Below are 8,769 nucleotides of genomic sequence, written 5' to 3' on the forward strand. Positions count from 1 at the left end.
AACGGTTCGGGTAACCCAGGCGTTCCGTGTGCAAACTCGTTCGGTTCTTCCGGCAATCCTAAATTTGATTCCCTCCATTTTACGCACAAGGCAACTTGAACAGAGAAGTCGGGTCACACTACTAGCAAGTGGCTGAGCCAAGACTGGACGCCAGCGCCTCCTGCCCCCCTGCGCCCCGCTGCTCGCACACCACAGAGGACTCAGTCGTTCCTACTACCAAGAATGAACTAGGTTAAACGAGTTGCAAGCACCGAAGAGCAGCGTAAGGAAAAGCTACAAAGCAATTCGACTTGGAGAAGGCAGCACTGAGCTCTGAACAGAGGCACCAAGTTAAAGTGACCCTCCTCATGCACAAGCCCCTCTCCTGCCACCCCCATAACCAGAGCGCAGGGCCGAGAAGCTTCCAGGCCCTTACACCATCCTGTGGCACCTGCTGCCAACAAGTACCTGCTCTTCCTGCCTTCTTTAGCCACAGTCAGGCGCACAGGTCCTCAGTCCCTCGTGTTCAGTTTAAACCTCTTTGTGTGGAGACGCTGCTCCCTTGTTTTCCGACCTTTGGGCAATTTCCATTACGTTGAAAACGAAGCGTAGCAGCTTCTTTCTGTCATTAGCCAAGTGTATTCCCCACTTTGTCCTCATTCCCCATCCCACACTTCTCACCGCAAGCCTGGCGTCTCTGCCAGCCCCACGCTCAGCCAGAGGGCTTTGATCTTGCACCTCCTCTCCCTCAACAATGTAAACATGTGGTCCTGAAAATAGATTTCCTTGGGAGCCACCCATCGACAGAGATGAACACACATAATTACGGGGCTGATGGCTAAACATCTCAGTGGGATTACACAAAATCGGCTCCAGAGGCAGGTTTCAACTCCTGGCGGAGTTGACTTTCACCAGATCTCACCAAAGGCACAGAAAACGGGGGGGGGGGGGCAGAAGAAATGGCCTCAGGTAGGAAAAGCAACTTTTTCAGTAAAAAGCAAAGCCTTCATAACCTGGCCATCCTGTTTCTTTTTTTTTTTTTTTAAGATTTTATTTATTTATTAGAGAGAGTGAGAGAGAGAAAGAGCACAAGAGGGGGGAGCGGGAGAGGGAGAAGCAGACTCCCTGCCGAGCAGGTAGCCCAATGCGGGACTCGATCCCGGGACTCCAGGATCATGACCTGAGCCGAAGGCAGTCGCTTAACCAACTGAGCCACCCAGGCGCCCAACCATCCTGTTTCATTCTTGATGTTCATGTAGCCACCCAGAGTGCATCCTGGGAAAAGGCTTTGCAGCCTGCCTCTGCACAGCGATGCCCGCTTAGCGCCCACTCGGTGGGGCTCACTCGGAAACCTGGTTGGAAGCAGGGAAACCAGAAGCCCGCATTCTCTTACCGTGTCAACTGCAGAACACTGGTTCCGTTAACAGAACTGTAAGCTTGGCGTCCGGAGAAGGCAGGTCCTCTTCTTTCTATAGACTCCAGTCTCTCTACAACTATGTATTGGGCTGCTAGCACCTTCCACGCAGTAGCTACTTTGACTCCTGGGGCACGTGTACGGGACTGGGTCAAAAAGAGTCGTCCACACAGCAGGTAGATGATACCAGGCTGCCTCGGGCGGGCAGCTGTGCCGGGCTCGGTGGGGAATCCCACGACGAGACAGACACAGCCCTGCCCTCAATGGTGCATGTGACCTAGGAAGGTTGTAAAGACAGGCCTTCTATAGCTTAGAACTGGTATGTGGCAAAATCAGGTCCCCCCCAGAATTAGAGAACGAACTGCATGCTATTAGTAGTATATGATTTGAAATGTGAAAAGTAAATAACGCTCAGTCGTTAAGCGTCTGCCTTCGTTCGGCTCAGGTCATGATCCCAGGGTCCTGGGATCGAGCCCCCATCGGGCTCCCTGCTCGGTGGGAGGCCTGCTTCTCCCTCTCCCACTCCCCTTGCTTGTGTTCCCTCTCTCGCTGTGTCTCTCTGTCAAATAAATAAACAAAATCTTGGAAAAAAAAAAGAAGAAAAGTAAATATCCTTACTAAGGAATCTTGGATTGGTCATCTATGGAAACCACCCATCCATTGCTTAAATTCTCTAACATCCGAAAGGTTAAATTTTGATATTTAATAAATAATGATGCAGAACCCCTACAACAGAACACTGAATAAAAAAGAACTATTCAGGGCGCCTGGGTGGCTCAGTTGGTTAAGCGACTGCCTTCGGCTCAGGTCATGATCCTGGAGTCCTGGGATCGAGTCCCACATCGGGCTCCCTGCTCATCAGGGAGTCTGCCTCTCTCTCTGACCCTCCCCCCTCTCATGCTCTCTCTATCTCATTCTCTCTCTCAAATAAATAAATAAAATCTTAAAAAAAAAAAAAACTATTCACACGTGAAAATTCAGATGGAGCATAAGGGCATTCATTATACATGGTGAAAAAAGAGCCAATCTTGAATGCTTACTATATTCCCATTTATATAACATTCTTGAAATGACCATAGAGAACGGATTAGCGACTGCCAGGGCACAGGGACAGAAGGGGGGAGGTATCACCCCGCAGGGTGGCCCTGCAGGGATAAACAGTCTGCAGGCGTATCGGTGGTGACGGTGATCACACAAATCCATACATGGGATTCTAATGCATAGAATGACACACTCGCACGAACGTGAGCACATACAACACTGGTGCAGACTGCACAAGGTCTGCAGTGTGGATCCCTGCCGCGTGATGGGCCTACATTATTATCTCAGGCCTCACCGTTGGGTGAAACCTAGGGAAGGGCTCACAGGACTCTCTACTCTGCTTAAAACCTCCTGTGAGGGTGCCTGGGTGGCTCAGATGGTTAAGCGTCTGCCTTCGGCTCAGGTCATGATCCCAGGGTCCCGGGATCGAGTCCCGCATCGGGCTCCCTGCTCGGCGGGGAGCCTGCTTCTCCCTCTGCCTCTCTCTCTGTCTCTCATGAATAAATAAATAAAATCTTTAAAAAAAAAAAAAAAACCTCCTGTGAGTCTACCTATTTCAAAATACGAAGCTTAAAAATAATGGTGTAGGAACTTGACCTTCCCTTTATGCTTTTGAAGGGAACGTGGAAGAGGAAATGGGCCTTAATACAACCATCCTTTTTCATAAAATTTCTGACCTCGTGCACTTGAGGTCCTCCACCTACAGGTCAAGTAGAACCTTGCAGCTCATCAAAGAGCCTCTCCACAGCCGCGCGGCCGCCCCCTGCTCCCGAGGTCTGCGGGAGAATTCCCAGCTGCGGGGTGGGCGTGAAGGGGCCCCAGGGACCCCAGGGACCCCAGGGACCCCAGGCGCGGTGGAGGCAGTGGCCGGAGGCGCGGCTGTAACGCTCAGCATCTGCGACAGCAGGGGCGAGAGCCAACCTGGGAGCGCCGAGGCTTCACCCGCTGGCGCGCCCCTCCGAGGACACGCGCGGCGACGAATGGCCCTCGGGGGTCCTCCGCCTTTGCTGGGGCATTCTGCACCCCCTGCCGCCTCCTCGTTTCTGGCTGCCTTCGCTTCGGATTTGGAAACTGCCCTTGGAAACCCTCCCCGGACGCCGCCCGCCGCTGCCTGCCCTCGGGCGCTTGGGCTGAAACCTCCCCTATGGAGAACTAATAAAACGACAGGAGACAGAATAATTCCACTCCGAGGTCGGGCGCTGCAGCGGAACGGAGATTAGGTCGTCAGACTTTCTCCCTGGAGAGCGACAGGCCCCGGCTTCCTCGGCCAAATGCGTTCGCACGCGGCCTACCGTTTGCTGCCCACGAACACCCCACCGCCAGAACCGTCAGCGAGCATGTCTGCCAGGCCCGGACATTTCCATTTAGAAGATGAATTCAGTCTGAGCGGGGCCAAGAGCGCCCCTCTCCCCTGGAAGAGTATGTTAAGACTCCGCCCTCACGGGGCCCCGGAGCACCAGGAAGGTCCAGGCCCGCGGCCAAGGCTCACCGGCTCCGCCCTGCCTCGGGGGCAAGGGAGGAGTGCGGAAAAGGAAAAAACGAAGCTGGGCCAGCAAAGCCATTCTTCATCGCGGGCTCTGGTAAGCGTAGGTTCTCTGCGTGCTGCCTCGGGGCACCCCGGGGAGCCCCGGCGCTGCCCCTACCTGCGCGGGGAAGCCCCGCGCTGCCGGAGCCCGAGAGACCGAGAGAGAGAGCGAGAGAGCGAGCTAGAGAGCGAGCGAGCGCAGCCGTGCTAGCGCCGGGCGCTGGAGCCGGCCTCACGGTAAACACTTTGCCCCGGAGGGCGCGAGCAGCACGGCAGCTTGGCCGGAAAGCCAGGGAACCCGCAGGGGGCTCTGCTAATAAAGCCGCCGTGGGGGCGCCCGGGTGGCTCAGCTGGTTAAGCGACTGCCGTCGGCTCAGGTCGTGATCCTGGAGTCCCTGGATCGGGTCCGCATGGGGTTCCCCAATCAGTGGGGAGTCTGCTTCTCCCTCTGACCCTCCCCCTTCTCATGTGCTCTCTCTCATTCTCTCTCTCAAATAAATAAATAAAATCTTAAAAAAAAAAAAAAAAAGCCGCCGTGGAGGGCCACCGCGGCTCAAGTGGTTTCTACGGGAAACCCGCACAGTAAACTCGAAGAAAGTTCTTTTAAGTTAAATTGCAGTAAGGAATCACCTTTTCAAAAAAAAAAAAAAAAGAGGAATCACCTTTTCTAATGAAGCATTACCAAATTGAAACACGGGGCCTTGCGGGGAGGGCGGTCAGGCAAGCGCAGGCGCGGCCGCCTGCCCCCCGAAGGCACGGACGAAGCACGGGGCCGCTCTCGGGAACGCGGGGCCCCTGCGCGTCTGCGCTCCTCCCGGTTCCGAGTCAGTGTCGGGGTCCGCTCGCAGCCGCTCGCTGCACAGCACGGGTGAGCACAGGAGCCCCGACGGGGCAGCCTCCACCCTGTGCGGCCAGTGGCCGTCATTCCTCCGGGGCTGCCCGTCCTCGGCTGACGCCACCGGCGCCGGGCTTCCCGCTTCCCTCCGCCCTCCCTCCCGCCTGCTTCCATCTTCCTTCCGCAGGGTGGCAGAACACGCCCCCAGACCCAGGCCACCCGGGTCTGGTGGCGATCGGGAGCCGGAGGCCCTGAGAGCCAGCAGATGCAGGGAGGGGCCTTCTCGGAAGCCCCGTCTGCCTAAAACCGCCGCTCCTCAAGGAGCACAGCCCCCCCCGCCCCGCCCCGGAGCGTCTTCAGCCGGGGGGGCCCGGGTCTCATCAGGAGGGGAGACTAGAAATGGACGCCACACCCTGACAAACCTCGGCGCAAACTGTCATACCTCCCATCTGTTCTTCTAGGGCCCCCTCATCTTCCCTGATAGTCATTTACTCTCCCCTAAAAGGCTTTCGTTCCTCTCCCCTTCCCCCACGGAGACGGACCGAAGCCTGAACTCCAGGCTACCCCGCGGAGTGACTCGTCGCCCCCTCGGCGTCCCCCGGGCACACATGAGGTAAATGTGTTGTTCAACTTCGGTTTTTCTCGTGTTCATCTCTTTTATTTCAGGGGTCTCAGCCAAGAAGCCAGAAGAATGGAAAAAAATTATTTTTCCTCCCCTCTACATCCATCTTCCTTTTTTTTTTTTGCAAGCTCGGTTAGGTGGGGTGCAGCAGGTGAAGCTCCGGATTTCGGCTCAGGTCATGATCTTAGGGTCATGCAATGGAGCCCCAAGTTGGGCTCCACGCTGGGCATGGAGTCTGCTTAAGATTCTCCCTCTCCCTCTGCCCCTGCCCGCCTCCCCCCTCGCGCTAGCATATGCACACACACTCTCTCTCTCTAGGAAAAAAAAAAACATTATTGTTTAGGTCTAACTTACAGTACAGAACACAAACCTTAGTATACCTGTACCCACGCACACGTACGTGTAACGCACCCAGATAAAGACCTGGAACATTCCCAACACTCAGGAGTCGGCCTTGTGACCCTTCCTCCTGTCAGTACCCCGACAAGGGTAACCTCTGCTCTGACCCCTGTCACCATGGATTAGTTTTGCCTGGTTTTAACTTTTACGCACATGGAATGATATCCTGTGTTCTGTTGTGTCTGGCTTCTTCCATAGAACACTGTGTTCCCCCTGCTCTTCTGCCCTATGAGCCATCCCAGGCTCCCTCCCTCCCACCTACTCTGGAAATAGGCGTGTTTCCCCCATTCTGTCTCCTCACTTACTTACACCCCCTAGCAGTGGGGCAGTGCCCCCTGAATCCTGCTCACTCTCCAGTTTATACCTCCAGACCCAACTGCCTACCAGAATTCTTCGCCTAGAGGCCTCACCAACAATCCATTTTTCCCCAACAAAACATGCCCTGCTCTGCTTACCCCCAGTCTTGTACCTTCACTCACCCAGAAGCCAAGCTGAGTCATCACTGGAACGAACACACACACACACACACTCTCTCTCTGTCTCTCTCTCTCTCTCTTCATGACCTGGCCTGAGCCTCCCTGAGCCTCCCTCTTTCCTCATGAGTCCTGCCATTCCTCTCTCTCTCTCTCTCTCTCTCTCTCTCTCACACACACACACACACACACACTCTTCATGACCTGGCCTGAGCCTCCCTCTTTCCTCATGAGTCCTGCCATTCCTCTCCCCACCTCCTCAAGCACATCCAGGATGCTCTCACCCATCAGCACACGTTCTTCCCTCAGGCCAAATGTCCTTCCCCACCACGTTCTGCTGGAAAGCATCTAGCTGTGCACTATGAATTTAAACAGTGCTCCCTCCCCTCGCCCTCCTGGGCCCTGGTTCTGCGTCTAGACGGTTCTGTTGCACTTTGGTTAAGCTCATCATTCTGTGAGCTCTGGAGGCCAGAGACAAGGTCACCGCTTTCTGGTCCCTATCGCCCGACACAGCATCTGGCACAGAGCCATTAGAGAAGGGACAGAATGTGCTGAGGGTTAATGACAGTGAAGACGGGGCAAGTCCCCAGTCTGACAGGGAACCTGCCTATCCTCAGATAACCCCACATCTGCTCACAGAAAAGCCTTTTGGGAAAGGACAACAGGACACCTGGTGGGTCATAGGGTTAAGAACATAAAACTTAGGGACACCTGGGTGGCTCAGTCGTTAAGTGTCTGCCTTCAGCTCAGGTCATGATCCCGGGGTCCTGCGATCGAGCCCCGCATCGGGCTCCCTGCTCTGAGGGGAGCCTGCTTCTCCCTCTACCTGCCGCTCCCCCTGCCTGTGCGCTCTCTCTCTGACCAATAAATAAATAAAATCCTAAAAAAACCCCACAAAAACCATAAAACTCGTGAGGGGCCAGAGACAGCCCAGGAGCGAGGGAATCAGGAAAGAAAAGCAGCAACAAGGCTTCCAGAGCCAGCTCAGCGGTGCTGGGGTCAACTGGCAACACCAAGAAACCCCGGGCCTGAGCGGCTGTTGTATACGAAGCCTAAGGCACGACTGTCCTCACAAGTGGAGTCAGGCCGTCCCTTCTGTTTTTAATGGCAGCACCCTCCCCTCCCAACCCACAAGCCCTCCTGGGAAGACCTCCCCGAGGCCTGTCCAAGCTGGCCCAGGCTGGACGGGCTACCTCGTCATTCCTTAACTTTGGCTCCCGCTGTCCCGGGACACATTTCTGCAAGTGACACACCTCAACCCAGCCCCAGCGGTGGAGACTTACCCCAGCCCCGGGCTGCAGCCGTGGCCTCCCTGTCCCCCGCGCAGTCCTTCCTGGTGTTCACTCAGTAGGTCCTGACTGAAGGACGGATGGGCAGACACGAAGTTACAAACCAATTTTCCAAATGACTGTTTCAAGAGGACATAATTCCAGAGGAGAAAAGGGAACAGACACCAAGTATAAACAAAGGCTCTTCTGTGTGACTCTACTTGAATTAGAATGACAACTAATTGAAAGCAATTTAATGTTGGTTCATGAAAGGTTAATGGAATTCATGTTTTGGAGATGCCGAATGCAACACAGACTCAGCCAGAAACACAAATCTAACCTTTATTCTCTTTAATTATTCGGTCAGAATAATTTCCTGGAAGCAGGTTTAGTCTCTGGATGGCTTTAATTAAACACCAGTGAACTTTGAAGTTGACATCAACTCATCCAGCTGCAACTCAATTTTCAAATTAATCTGCTGTCTAACACAGAGGTTTTGTGGCCTGAGCAGGGGAGAGCTGTGGGGGAGTATGAGATGGGCTGGGAGCCTGACAGGTATTAACCGATTCTGGAACTTCCTCCGTCTTTCCCCCACCCTCTCCGGTGGCAAGGCAATTCCCTAACCTACGCCAGGGCCTAAGGAGAGGGGCTCGGGCTGAGCTGAGCAACCAAGCCGCCTCCTTCCTTGACTTTTCCCACAAATGCTGGGGACAGCAGACCCCTGTCCAAGCCCCCCCACGCTCTCCCTCTGCCTCCTGCCCTCCACCCCCATCTCCCCACTCCAGAGCCGAGCTGAGACATTCAGGAGCCCTGGCGTGGCCCTCCTACGGGGAGGTGCCCTCAGGAAACGCTCCTATCATCGAGCCGGTTGCCTGCACTTCAGCCTGGCCCCGAACTCAACCTCCCCTTGTCTTCCTTTGAAAACGCTGCTCCCTGATTCTGGTAGTTGTACTTGATAGCCAGGCCCAGGCCCTTTTCCGCCGCTGACTGGGAGGCGACCCTACCGCTACTGCCTGGGGCAGCAGCAGCCGACTTCCACCAGAATGTGGTATTTACACTTGGCCGGTCTGGCTCGTGCGTGCTGGGCAGCGTAAAGGGCCAGTGCTTTGGCCTTGAGGTATACTCATCTGACCGTGACAAAGCTCCAGGTCATGGGCAAGGGAACACAGGATGTCCCAGGAGGGCTTTGTCAGAATTTGAGGGGGAAAAAAAA

Source organism: Mirounga leonina, unplaced genomic scaffold, assembly GCF_011800145.1.
Source record: "Mirounga leonina isolate KUSES-001 unplaced genomic scaffold, KU_Mleo_1.0 Mir_125, whole genome shotgun sequence".
Lineage (NCBI taxonomy): Eukaryota > Metazoa > Chordata > Mammalia > Carnivora > Phocidae > Mirounga > Mirounga leonina.